Below are 15,386 nucleotides of genomic sequence, written 5' to 3'. Positions count from 1 at the left end.
TAAGTAAAACACTATTTATTTTTAAGGAGTCCAAAGAATGTGTTCCCAAGTCTTAAACTAATTAATTATGCTACGCTTAGAGATTCCCAGGCAAGAAAAATTCCAGATGGCAATCAGTTACAATGAAGAGTAGTACAATGAACACAGTATTAAAATACCACCTGTAAGATGCAAATGTTCCGATTCTCAAAGGAAAAGACAAAGCTACAGTAAACAATCATGAGATCCAAACAGTCCAGAGACCTACACAGACTCAAGCAGTGGGCACAGGAGAACCTCATGAGGTTCAACAAATCTAAGTACAATGTTTTGCACTTGGGTTGCAATCCTTACTATCAGTACAACCTGGGGAATGTAACGATAGAGCCAAATGGACCTGGGGGTATTGGTGGTTGACAAGCTTGACAGGAATCAGCAGTGTGCCCCTGGAGCTGAAAGCCAACCATATCCTGGGCAGAATCCAAAACGTGACCAGCAGTTCAAGGGAAGTAATCCTGCCCCTCTACTCTGTGCTGGTGAGAGCAGGCTCTGAGCAACCTGTTCTAGCTGTAGATCTCTCTCCTCATTGCAAGGGAATTGGATTAGATGACCTTTAAGGATCTATTCCAACTCAAACAATTCTATGATTCTATGAGATCAGGCAAGATTTGAATAATCGTATTCTTTTCCCTGCTTCTTCTTATGATCTGATTACATAGAATAATAAGTGATCACCCTGCTAAGTACATTCTCATACATGCTGAGTTTAGAATGATATGACTAATGCAATGGAAATGCATGGCCATTACACACTGATGTCTGTAAATCATTTTTGAAATATATGTAAGTATGGGCAACAAGCAACCATTGAGAAAACAGGAGAACAGGAGATGTTCACAGTAATTCACACATAAAACTGTATCCTGACTTTTTCTTTTTTAAGCTCCAAAACCAATATTAACTCAGATCAAGCTCTAACAGATTTCAAAAGAGGTTGCTGGAAAAAGAAAGTATGCTTTGAGCTTGTTGGGGTGATATGTATTGAAATGATCAATCTTATAAAGGCAGATCTTTTCCTATTAGTCGTAATACCAGTTGTAAAAGACCAGCCACATGATAGTTCCCAGCTTTGTAAGAGCCTAAAAAAGGGCTTTTCAGAGATCTTAACTGAACACAGGCAATTAATCAGAAAAGCAGGTTTCAGAACAAATGTAACAATTTCCCAAATGGCCGAACCCAGCGGTGCTTTTCTAAGCATCACCATCAACAACTGCAGCAAACAGATGTTGTGGTTTCAGAAAGTTAAGGTAAGTTTTAACAAACATCTTAGGACAGCACTCAAAAATTATTTTGCTCTATCAGAACAAAGTCTTGACTTGGTTTCACTTGGTGAACTGTGGTAAAGACAAATTTGCACTTCTAATGATGTAACACTGCTCACTGCACTTGCATTTCTAAAGTAGTTATGCCATCCATTAGGACTAACAAAAATACTTTCCTCCTCCCCCACCCCCACCCCGGAGTTTATAGCAAATAGCCTGCCCTTTGCAGTGTTGCTTTGTTATTGTTGTCTTGAAATAAATAAGAACAGCAAAGAATAATTTAGCACTTAAAATTCAAACATTTGGCTTGGAAAAAAACAGTAGTACTGAAGCATATGTTCAAGTACGGAAAAACCTAAAGCTGTTTTAACACTCTGTTTTTGCAAATGATCTAATTGACTTCATACAAAAGTGCCCTTTAAGTTACAGACTAGTGTATCGTGCTTCAGAGTTTCAATAACATCTTAGATAATTCATATAAAATCACAGACCTTGCCCTGTTATTATTCCTGAATTCCAGAGAGACATCTTTGGATATAGGGACTTAACTAAACATTACCATTTCGTTAAGCAGTTTACTTTCACATCATCTTTGAAAGGTGATGTCTCAGCATCAATATGTTTCGAGAGAACACAGTTTGTGAAAAGATTCTTTGTGAATTACACTCATAATACTTAAAATTTGCTTCCATTATTGATTTTTGATTTTGATTTTTTACTTTGATATTTATGAGCCATTTGGCTCATAAAATGCCACAGAAGATAATGGAAATCTTACCAGTGACATGAATATCAAGAAGGTTGATGAAAATCATCTAAGAATTTTCTAGCTCCTTTTAAAAACACAGAAATGAAAAAGCAGACCTTCCATTCTAACTTGCAACCTGGATGAAACTTCGAGCTTTGTATAAACAATGATTTTATGCACATGGTACCTTTTTTTAATTATTTATTTCAGCCTCCTGAACTAGTTTTTCATCCTGTAGGTTTTTATAACGCATAAGAAGATTTTGATTAAAAAATAAACAGACAAAAACCATCAATCGCCAACAGCAGAAAAAAAAACCCAGCCAACTAACATTTTATTAAATGTTTTATGTATAAAATGTTTTATAGTGTTTATTTATAAAATGTTTTATTTATAAAAACATCCTATTTTTTTAATCTAGCAAGCCAAATTTTCTAACTGTAATTATAGTTCATGATCAGTATTTCACAGAATGCCTTCTTTGTGTAGGAAACCTGTAGTGCTTGAAATGTCAGTTCTCCACTTTGCATTACACAGTGCCTTTACAAATAACTCTCTTCATAAGATTACTTTTGATCATAAAAGAACAGATATATTTTTTAAATCTTCACACTATTGCACACATATGGCTTCTTGCTTGCAAGCACTGCTAGTATAATTGACATTGATAAAATTTAATATAAATAAGGATATTAGTAAATTTTTTTCCTGGCCAGGACCTCTAGGTATTAGGGTTAACAGACTGCACAGGGTTTTTATATGATGTTATCAGACTGAAAACAAAACAAAAAGCCAACTATAATGTTTCTCTCTGGTTCTTTTAAGCATATTAGTCTTCTGGGGAGACAGTTACGAATCCTGCTCTCTGGAAATGCCCAAGCTAGCATGAGAATTAGAGGAGGTGGAAAATATGCAATTACTTCATAAAAGGACAGATCTACATAGAATCAATGATGGGCTACACTGCAGGGAATGAGCAGAGTTAAGATTGTATTGTGAATTAGGATTTAATGAGTCCCCAGGCAAGTTTTATCAAAGAAATTAAAGGAAAGGCAAAAGAAAAAGAAGACTGCTTGATCATGGATTAGCTAAATGAAATAGTATGTATGTTAAAAATAAAGTCCATCTCAGAGAGTGACCTTGAACATTTCACTTACCACACTCATCAACAGGAGGTAAAATACCCTGTTATTTAAATGTAAAGATGTATTTATTGACACACCCCATGGAAATGTTAAAAAAAGAGAAAAAAAAAAAGAAAGAGTAAGTTTTCTAAAACAACTAAATTAATTAAGTGTACAATTTTTATTTTTTTCAGTAAAAGAACATCTAGTTCTCTTATTTATTTATATTCCTCCCAGAGACAGTAGTCTAAAATTAGATGGGTACCATAATCACATCCAATATACAAACATAACTATCAAACACAATTATCTAAATGATGGTATGTGTTCACAGCGTAAAGTGATTTTTCCTTTGATAACTATACCAAAAGAACTGTTTTTTCAGGCCGTGACAAACAGAGTTTATGGACAAATGCAGATATATTATAGATATTAAATGATTATTTAGATAAAAATTTCAATCACTCTGTTGCAAAAGTAGTTCCATTTCTAATTTCCAACTGATCATAATTTTAAAGGTAATTGATGATAAATAATTTCTGTATCTGAAACTAGAGTTTTCAAACTCATAAGTTTTGAGGACATTTTTCAACAGTTTTCATAATATATTAGATATAAACTACCGGAAAGAATAGTAGAAGATGTTCAGTTCCCCAAAAATTGAACTTTTTTCTGCAAGATAAAATCATAGACCCAATCTCAAGTAACAGAACTGCTGATTATAAATGCAGCTAGTAAGGAGAAAAAGCACAATTCAATGTCATCCTAAAGAACTTGTCGAACAACATCTATTCCACAAAATAATAGTAACAATGGCAATTTTATCCTGTTTAAGTAACTCAGTGTTATTCCATGAAATTGCAGGACAGAATGTTCTCTGTGGAAAGCGAGGACTTTCACAAGACTCAACTCCTGTAATTAGGGTCATAGTCAAAAAAGGTGAGGTTAGAGGTGAGAAAAATTAACACTTGTACTTGTGACTTGATCCGAGCCAGAGGAACGTATTTATCTATGCTCAAGCCCAGACTAGCAGCAGGAGGTCAGATTCTGTCCCCAGAAAGAATCATTAAGCTGTAACTTTGGCGATATACTCGGCACTAGTAAGAAACTGTTTAGAATTTTAGGCCACATAAATAATTTCAGAAGCAATGTATGTTGTACTTTGAGGTGTAAAAAGGGAAGCTAATCAATGTCAGACTTGCAAAAACTGATGTGAGGATGAATTTCTACATGCCAAAACATAGGTTCACACACATTTTTGTGTATTTTTGCAATCACGGTTTTTAGGATCTCCCACAAATTATTATGGAAAAGTGAATTTTTAGGAAGTGTGATTAAAGTAACAGAATAGTCAGAGTCCTTATTCTTCTCCTCTAACATTTAGTTACCTAGGGAATTTTCTCCCTTCTGCATTAAACTAATACAAAATTTTACATTACACAAGCTTTCCTGTTGCATAAGTGCAGATGACAATAACTGAACCAGAATAGTAAAGCACTGAAAATTCCTATCTACAAGTAGGATTTAATGTAAAACCCTACTGTCAGAATCTCTCTCTTAGATTCTGTGGTTTGTTTTCCTTTATTTGCAGTAACTTTGAATATTTGAAAAAAAAAAATTGCTTGCTTTTAGTTCATATGAGAATATTGGGTTCAAATGCTCCTACTAAGATATAGCCTAAGAACAGTAAAGCATGTCTCCTCTATTCCCAAAACATATTTAATAGCAAATGAGAAATAGTTCTAATTATCCAGTACTAAAAAAGTAGTTTTTGAAGCATTCTTAAATAATCAAGAGATACCTACGCATGAAAATGAGCAGTAAATCATAGCCCTGGTCTAAGTCATTTGTCTTTCAGCTTCATCTTCCACTTTATCCTTCTCTTCATAGTATAGCTGCTATCAGCTGCCCCTTATTCCAATAAACTTTCGGTAGGCAGGTTTTCTTCCTGTCAGTCAGCATGATAATCCATTATAGTCAAAGAAGGAGTAGAAAACAATAAAAACAGCACCATAGAAATTCTGATGTCAAAAGCAAAACCCATTTCTGTGTGACCAACACACTGTACTCATGTACTTCACCAGAACGAGGTAAAGTTCCATCTCAAGTCAGAAAACGTGCACACTTGCTGGACTTCAGGTATGGCTCTGGGCAAGCCACATATCTGTTAGCAGTTTCTTCATTTGCAGTGTGTGGGAAATAAAATATGGGAAATGCAGGCTGCTATAGAATAACTAAGTGCAATTATTGATTTTGCTTTCTAAAACGTAAACACATAGACCTTGAATTAATAGCCTTGTAGCCCAGTGCTAATATGCACAAAAAACTGGAAGATGACTGTCTTCTTGTATAACTATTGATTTTTATAGGGTACATATCACTTTGTTACTTTGACGCTTGTTAAACATGGAGCTTCATAAGCAATCAACAAACCAAATACAAGAACAAATGGACATTATATAAATACAAGTAGCAGACTTGCTTTAAAGGACAAAAAATGAAAGAAATGCTATTAAGTAGGCTAAATGTCAGAGATTCCTGAGAGCTTCCGCATTACTAGTGGAAGTCTTTGTTTTATAAACATAAGGAACAATATCTCCATGGTTTTCTAAATTCTACAAATGTAGAAAATGGAATGAGGCTCTTTTATTGTAAAACCTATTGCAGAGAAATATAAAGAATAGCTAAGCACCCTTCCCTACATATCTAACATAGGAACAACTTTTGAAGCTTCTCCTAAAAACAAATATAGCTCACTAACTCATTTCCCATCAGGACTTTAATGCTGCAAGCTCCACAAATGGTCCCAGCTGTGCTGTCCAAACAGTACAAAGATCCATCTGTACAGGCAATTCTTGTATTTGCAGCCACAAGACTATCCGATAAAATAAAGCCTATAATCAGTAGTAATATTTTTGATTTATAGCCTTCTGTAGTTCTTCTCTCATTTCTTTGTTAGTAATAATGAAGATACTTGGCTCTCACATTGTGAAATGCCATCAGTAAGTCTTAAAATAACTAGCAATTCCATCACAGCATCTCTCCCCCACCCCAATGACAAGAAACTGATGATTAAAGGGCTTGTTCTGGGGCTGTGGACATGGAGATCTGGTCTGTCAGTTCATCTTGCTGGTATGACTTCTGGTGATACTGCTCGACAAAGACAGTCTTAATAGAGCAATTGTATGTGGTATGTCACCTACCTTTTAACTGCAACTTCATTATTTACACGAGTAGAAGTCTGCTGACAATGACTTCTTTTAACAAGCTAACAGGAAAAAAATCTAGTAGCAGCTACGGAACTATCATTATCAAGAACAGCACAGAATTGGGAAAACCACCAGAGACTGTCAAAGCAACCATTAAAAGGCAAAACGGAAAAATTGATGAGCAGATTCCTCTATGTCTTTATATTTTTTTTTCATGGAAACTGAGGTATAAATCCACATAGTAAATTTAAAGAGTTAAAAAATATTCTCCTGTAATATTAGAATTTACTATTTCCACTTTGTTCCATGCTGCCACTGTGTTCACTGCATCATTTATATCATGCCTGTCAATAACCACTGAAAGCTCAGACCAGACTTTAGTGAAAGCAGAAGAAAAAGCAAGGGACAATAACGTTTTAGACTAGTTTTTTCCAGAACAGAAATCATAAGCGAATGCTGTTTTGCATTGGCAAATGTAAAACAAGAGTACTTCAAAACATCAGAAAGATGGCTTTAATACCATACTGAACATGGAAAAGATCAGCGACATTGACACACTATATCTCCTTGTGATGAGAAAACAACCAAAAATGTTTGCCATTTCATGGAGAAAACATAACATAGATACAGTGTTGATTCACGACTGGCAGCATCTGAAGGTAAGATTAGAGGCTTTCAGATGAAAATTTGTTCTGCTCAGATAAACAAGACTCGTAGCCTTCCACAGCAGTTGTGAATATTGACTATAACAACCGTACTTGGATCTAGTATTTTCAAATCCCCTGTAAATAACAGAAAACTTTCTAAAACTGTATGAAACACAATTGTTTCAAATGACAATATACATGATAACAAAAAAAAAAAAAAAAGAAAAAGTAAACAAAAAGAAAAAGGTAGTGGCATCATTTTCTAGCCTCCTGGATCACTGATTTTTCTAATAAGCAAGTTTACTTGCATTTTACTCAACAGAAGTCTAGAAATCTTCCATACTAAGGCACAAACTTTTTGTATTTAACATCGCAACTCACCACAAATGACTTTCATAAGAAAAGCCATTATAGGTTTTTTTGAAAAACACAATATAGCTCATGGTAGGAGCTTGTCTCCATCAACATTTAGAAGCATTTTTATTTTCAATTTAACATCATTATTGATGATAATCATCCTAATTCCTTACTTTTGCTCTGAAACATTCCCAGGCATAATCTGCTGCTTATCATTCCAGTCACTGTGACCTTGTAGGAAATTCATGTTCAACATCTTACTCTTCTTCTCAGTCTAGACAGGTTGAAAAACAGATTGCTAGGCTGGGAATTTGTGCCATTTGTCTTAAAGAGGGCAAAGTGCAGCCATTTGAATGCAGGTGCAGTTAAACTACCAGAGGAAACAAAGACTCAACCTGAGTCATTAAAATTTCATCATTCAGAAAGAAAGAAAAAAAAAAAGACTTTAAAACTCAGGACCAACGCATGTGTAAAATGAGAATCAATAATATGTTCGAAAATATATTCAAAGATGAAAAAATATTAAGCTTCACAGTTCCAGGAGGATGAACCAGATGGTTTCATTAGTCTATGTCTTACCTTCAGAAGTGTTCTCTTCTGAATAACTGAACAAACACACCTTATATTGTACAGTAACCAAATATTTTTGTTCATACAAAAACAGGAGTATGAGAATAAAGTAAGAGTACTAAGTGACTGGAGTTGCTATTTTATTCTCACTATTGAATTTTTTTACTGAATTATGATATTTGCATTTGCTATAATCAAGCATTTAGAGAATGCACAAAGATGCTGAAGTCTGGCCTGCTCAGGTACAGCTTAAGGCTCAAAAGTAAAAAGGAATATCTGTACGTACCAAATATGGAATAAAAGCAACTAATCTAGCTTGCAAACCAGCATACATTGAAAATTTAACTCAAGAAAGATTAAACCATATCTTAAAACAAAATTCTGTAATTCTGTTCTCCTCACTTTTGTATTTTGGTTGTTCACAGTACTTGGTTTTACAATACTCCTTGGCAGGTTACAGCAATTCTATGATGGTTACAGTGTTGAAATGTCAACTCCCCAAGCTAGAGGTTGCTCAGAGTCTGATCCACAAGTTAGATTTTCTTTTAATAATTATCTCAGAAACACCAAAGGAAATCTCTTTGAGCTAAACTCAAAACACTGGATATTACACATTTAGAACTTTCCTGCAGTTTTTCTTCACAGAGCACAACACGTCACAACTCCATGCTCTTCCCTCTACTTAAAAAGGATTCTAAGTATAGTCTTTCATCAGCAGAAAAAAAAAAATCAATAGAAAAAACACTCTATGAAGAATGGGAAACTGAATAATAGTAGGACAATATCATTTACGAAGAATCAAAACATCGGTCTGCACAGATCAGTGTTATTCAGAATAGAGTATATACATCATTTAATTTGTAGCAAGATGGTGAAATTCATATACTTCTGATAAATCATTCTTTTCTAACATACAAAAAAGAAAATCAAGAAAATAAATATGATGCATTTCACACATTACTTTTACAGCTAGCATTATAAAACCCATCAAGAAGGAGAGTAAAAGAAATCGCTAATATCTTCTCCAAATGCATCTCACCAAATTAAACAAAACTCTTGCAAGCAAATAAATTCATGTGGGAGCAGTATGTAGACAATGGGTCTTTTTCCTCTTGTTTTGTTAATTTAAGACCAGTTTACTAATATTAATACAGATACTCCCATAGAAACTCCAGTTCTTAAGGGCTTTAGAACAGAGCCAACCTACTGGTTATTTATCTTGCTTTTCTTCTATATTTTTCCCACTTGCTTTAGATATCCTATGAGCTATCTCATTAAAACAACAACAACAACCAAAACAAACAACAACATCAACAACAGAAACAATAAAAATGGACTAGAATCATGGATTTTGAGTGCAATTTTTAAGTATTTTTTTCTTACACTGGAATCCAAGAAATTGGCTGCTTCTGGTTCCAACTGTATTTAATGTTTTGTGTTTTCAATATAACTGCTGCTTATTGTAAAGGTTATTCATTATTAAACCACTAAAACTTTTCAAATCAACAAAACATACCACCGCTACTAAAATCATCAGCAGAAATGGTTTCAGTTCTATGTCCACAACATAGTGGGAATAGAGAAGTCTCCTCAATTTAAGCTAATCTCTGAAAACATACCCAAACGTCCACTTTTAATCAAAACTTGCCTATCAGTTCATCCCATGTTTTATTGTAACTTTCTGGTCACCAGCATTGATAGTTTCTCCCTCAGCTCCTGGCTGAACTAAAAATTCCTTCTTCCCATATACCTTCCACAGACATAATGAACTCCTCTGCCCTACCAGAAGGCCTAAGATGCACAAAGATGCTGAAGTCTGAAGGCCTCTCCTTATCCTTTATAAAAGCTGACTACGATCTCATTCTTTCTTTCTCTCTGGTTCAAATCCTAGAAGCGATTTGGCTTTCTTTTCCTCCCGGTCTTTAATTTTCCCATCAAATTCAAGGATAACATTTTTCTGCTATTCTGCCTTATTTGTTCACACCCTTCATCCTGGGAGCTTTCTGTATGGCCAAGTTAAAAAAGGAACATTTCACTCTGCCCAAAAACCTAATCTGGATGGCTTTCTAGATGTACAGAGATTGTTTGGCTGCTCTTGATGAAAGGTCAAGTGAACTCAAGCATCTCCCTATCTCCAGAAAGTTCTTGGAAATGTTGCCACCTTTGTCATGAGATACTTAGCTTCTAGCAGCTGGCCAGATTGTGACGATTAAATGTGGGAAAAATACTACTGCAAAGATAGGAAGGACCTTTACTCCTGTCGCACTGTTGATTAACATTTTTCCCCCCCAGTCTATTTGGAGCTACTGATTATACACAAGTATATATATTTCAGTTGAAAGTGACAGTGGAAAAAAAAAAATCATTAAAAAAAAAAATCAAAATAATCATAATGAACCAATCTGGACAGCAGTTTTTCCCAAGTGAATTGCCAGCACAGTAGTTTTTTGTTTTTTTTTTTAAAAAAAAAAAGGAAACAGAAAACATAAGATCAGTCACAAGCAATCAGTCTGCACTGGGAAGTTGGGAAGTGGCAAGATATACTGGTTCTTTAATCCCATTTTGCAGAGAAACTGAAAGAAAATGTTTTCCCTTACACATAAAATACCTCCCTTCTGTTTCTAAAACTCTCTAACACACTCTGCATGTCATAAGGCATCTTGTCATCAAGTTCCATTCTCAGAACAAAGTATACTGAGATCTATGGGACAGGGAAGTAAATTGTACAGATATTTTGAGATAGAAATAGAAATGAAAAAAAGCTTAAAAGGCAAAACACCAACAAATAAACAACAACAACTTTTTTTTTTAAAATTTAAACAGGTATAATTCAAAACGTACTCTTCAAAGAACAAAATCACCTCACAAAGTAATTCAGAGAGTTTTTCAAATTGTTCCGCAGAGAAGTATTTGTGAGTACTGCTGGATAAAATCTTTGGCATGAGTTGGCAACGTGCACTTGCAGCCCAGAAAGCCAACCATACTGTAGGCTGTGCCAAAAGAAGCACGATCAGCAGGACAAGGGAGGTGATTGTCACCCTCTTCCCCTCTGTAGAGTACTCATCCCACCAGCAGTCCTACATTCATTTCTGAGATCCCCAACATCACAAGTACATGGACGCATTTGAGTTGATGCAGAGGAAGACAGGAAGATTATTAGAGGGCTGGCGTTTTCAGCCTGGAGAAGAGATGACTCTGGAAAGACCTCATTGTGGCTCTCTGGTACCTAAAAGGAGTCTAAAGGAAAAATGGGAGCAGACTACCAGCACTAGAGTAATGGATCTAAATGGTTTGTTTGCTTCAGTTTCCTTTTGGTATTAACTTGTGACGCAAAATTGCTCCAGAGATATCTTTACAAAAGCCAAGGAGCAGATGGCTAGAAGTTATCTCTATCAAGGCATTATTTACACCAAACAACTAGAATTATAGAGTAAACGGTATTTCAAACATCTTAGGTCCTACACAGAATTACATAAACCACAACACTCTTCTGTTTAATTTTCACAAAGAAGCTCATTAGACTGTATCCACAAAGTTTTTAATCATTACCTTATTCGGCAAAAACAACTATGACAAGGCAGAGTAGAACTCATTGGAAAGCACTTTCACAGTCACAGTGTCCAATGTCAAATCTCACAGATGCTGGGGAAATTTCATGCTTACCTAATTTATACACTACAGTTCCCCCCCCCCCTTCAGTAGACATAAAGCACCTTACAAATTTCATTGTGCCTTTAACACATTGACTTTTAGACATGGAAAAGTTATTTCTTAAACACAGCTTACTTGTACTAAATTTTCCAGTTTGGTATGGAAAATAAAAAAAAAAATTGAGGAACAATATCTTCTTTTGACTATTTAGTAGTCAAGCAAATAGATGTCTGATTTATCATTGGCATCATTACATAACCATGCATTTAAACACATCAAATTCAAAACCCTTGCCCCCTGGGAATCTGCGTCCTAGTTTTCTCAGTAGCCTAAAGCACATATGAAATTTGAAATGGAAATATTTTCCTAATCAGCTAAATCTGGGTCAAAATATCAGCTCATCTTAGCCTCATGTCAGTGCCACTCATGATCTCAAAAATGGCCACAACTAATATTCGTGCAGTGTGAGGAACTCCAAACATCAACAGCAGGGCATGGCCTTCTAACAAGTATTACAAAGTGTAAAATATTTATACCTTCCTTCACGATCTAAGCCCTTTGGAAAAATAGGCAGTATGACAACACACTGCACTTGTTACCATTACTTTTGCAACTTCTCAAAGGCTGCCCAAATGTTCCTGTCCCATACAGAGGCACTTTGTAATCCTAATTCCTGTTAGGATGCAGTTAATCATTATTGTAGTAACTTCTGTGTTATAGCTATTGTAAATTAAAGCCAGTTAACTAATCTATCTTGACTAAACTACATAATGCACGTAAGATTTCCACATAAAAGACTGCTTGTAAGGAAGGCAAAGACATAACACCTAATGGGAATTGGTCAGTTGCATAAAAATTAGGAACATGATAACAGCTGAGCACAGGGATAAGCAGGTGGGTCTCATGTTGACATGTATGGAGTTGCTCATATTCTTTAATCAATGGCTACTGATATTCACCAAAATTGCACAGCTATTATGAACTTTATCACCTCATTCACTAGCACACTGTACTAAAATATATATGTATATTTGAAGAGAAGATTACACAATAAATCATTATCTTCACTCAGAACATACACACAAACCAACAGAAAAAAAAGGTGGTAATTCATTGTATTTTTGACAAAAAAAAAAACCACCTGTGTGCTCACCCAGTTATTGTCTTCAGCAAGTTATACAGATGGAGAGAAAAATAAAGCCAAATGTTAAAGATTTTACTAGGTTTATATTGATTTATATCAGCAGCATTCCTTGCCATTCATTATGACATTATTCATTAATCATCTTCACTAATGCATAATATCAATGTTAATTGCAAATAATTTTTCCTGCTACATACACTTGATGTGTATGAATATGTGTATATATATGTTTTACTTATGCTACTGATAAAGAAACAAGAAAAATTAAGTTGCACTGTGCTCAATCACTTTCCCCTTGCAAACTGTTCCTGTTTTGATGTAATAGGCTTACTTGTCATGAGAAAACAGACTGAGTACAATAAAACTGCATTACTTGATTGCTTTGTACCACATTATTAGACAGTCTGGATGTAACACATCATAAACCATAGAAGGCTGAGCTCTTCACAAAAACCTGGCATTTCCACATTATATATATTTCACTGAACCTGATTTTTGTGGGGGTATCTCTTAAAGTAATCCCCAAGAAGTTACTCTGCACTGCCTAACCTGGTGCTGGAATCATGCACGCAGCTTTCCTCTCATTAGCTACAGCAAATACTGTTTCATGGGTTAACCATCAGGGATTGTTTAAACAGGGGGACATCTGGTGCACTTCTCCATAGGGACTAAACAAACCATTTATAATCTCCCTTCACTATATCAAGGTCTGGGTTTTATCCACTGTTAATTTTGAAATTTTACTGAGCACCCCATCATTTCTACAATGCTCTGTAGCTAAAACAACAAGATTTACATTTATTCCCACTCAGAGAGAAAAAAAATAAAAATAAAAAAGCACAGTAGCTAGAAGTGTTTTAAACTGCCAAAACAAAAAAGAAAGTTTTTTAAAATTATTTTTGCTTTTTAAAGAGCACACAACTAGTACTGTCAGTATGGTTTTTAAGAATCTGTTTGTGGTATTTGGCAGTTACCAAATTGTGCAAAGTGAATAGATTGAACAAATAAACAGAGTAAAATGTGGCAACAAAAAAAGTACGTAATTTGAGAAAATAGAAAAGGATGAAATGAAAAATGATACTCTCAGAAGTGCCAGTTCTATAAAAGTTTCAAGCCATCAATTTTACTCAGTAAAATGAACAACTCTACATGCAAGGCAATTGCTTATTTCTCTTTGTACTAAATGGAGAAAAAACAGAATTAGGCAAAAGCATTGTTTTTGCACCAAGAACACAAAAGCTTAGTTTCCATATGTGAGAATGCTTTTGAGCCTTTACCCCTCCTTACTTATTCTTTTATTGTTCTGCTCTCACTTTTCATTGGAATGTTTTAATGCCAATGAGTAAGAGAATCATTGGTCTTCCACAAAGGGACCTCAGTAGTGGAGAAACACAGGTGGAAATTTGACTAGCATAAAATCCATTGCATTTTACTTAGAAGGTGATGAGATATAAAGAAAAAAATGATCCTCTGAAAAGTGTATCATATGGCATTTGTGTCAGGCAGGGTAAGAAAAACGACTACATTACCAAGCTACTCAGACCTATCTGAGAGTCTTGCTCTTAGCTTCATCTGTTAGCATACGTTTTTCAGGGAATAGCCGAACATAATACAGGCAATTTAGAAATAATTAACTGTAAAAGTGTTTGAATGGATTATCACTTTGACAAAGAAGTAAAATCATTATCTATATTCAGATACATTCAGGAATTCTTTCATCACAGTGCAACATTACCACTACTCATCTTAGAAGATACGTCGCATCTGAAAATTTCTTCTTATATTTCAGCCTCAGGATAATACCATTATCATTACATTCAGATTACCCTTTCAATTTGTTTACACATACAAACACTGTTTTGGAAATAATACTGGGGGCTGGAGTGAAGGTGTCTGTCCAGGATGTTGAAATGTTGCTTTTCTTTACCTGGAATTACGCAGTGGCAGAAAAAACAGGCTAAGGGCATTAAGAAATTATCCACCAAATTGCTAAGCTGTGGCAAGTCTATTATTCACTAAGCAAACCTCCTTAGCCTTTCTGGAATACATATTTCTCCACCCAATCTAAACAGGAACTGACTTGGACAGTTTAAATATGGAAGACTGCATCAGTGAAATGTCTACATACAATTTGTAGGCACAATTCCTCACACCCATTTCCTTATTACTGTGAACAAGATGGACTAATGATTATGATAAAATTGCCAGCTATCAAAATAGTTTGGCAAAAACTGCAGGTGTTGCACATGATATTTAGTAAATTTCAGTTTCTTTTCAGGAGAAATAAAAAGCATTATTCAGTTGCTGCAGTGATCGCACACAAAGATGGGATTGATCTAAGCTGAAATATTAATAGCTCTATGCTAGAATATATGAAAAATAGCAATTATAATAATCAATGATATTTATGTAACAACCACATTGAAGTCAGTCTTTCTGATCAACTTTTGTACACTTATAAACACTAGATTGTTTGCCAATAACTGCTTCTTCTGTCAATGCAATTATACCTCACATTGTTTTTACATGCATCTCTACTTACATAGATATTCTAAACTACAAATGTATCTACATATAATTATCAGCAAAAGATACATGTACATAGAAAGACAGTACAATTTTATGCTTTATTGAT

General features: G+C 34.8%; 1 protein-coding gene across 8 annotated transcripts in view; it reads right to left on the bottom strand.

Moving 5' to 3' along the window:
• Positions 1-15,386, bottom strand: part of CCSER1 (coiled-coil serine rich protein 1) — a 620,464-nt gene that overhangs the window by 143,509 nt on the left and 461,569 nt on the right. The window lies entirely within an intron of this gene.

The sequence above is a fragment of the Lagopus muta genome, chromosome 4, assembly GCF_023343835.1.
Source record: "Lagopus muta isolate bLagMut1 chromosome 4, bLagMut1 primary, whole genome shotgun sequence".
Classification (NCBI taxonomy): domain Eukaryota; kingdom Metazoa; phylum Chordata; class Aves; order Galliformes; family Phasianidae; genus Lagopus; species Lagopus muta.
Note: the sequence above shows the minus strand (reverse complement) of the source record. Positions and strands in the feature narration are given on the sequence as shown.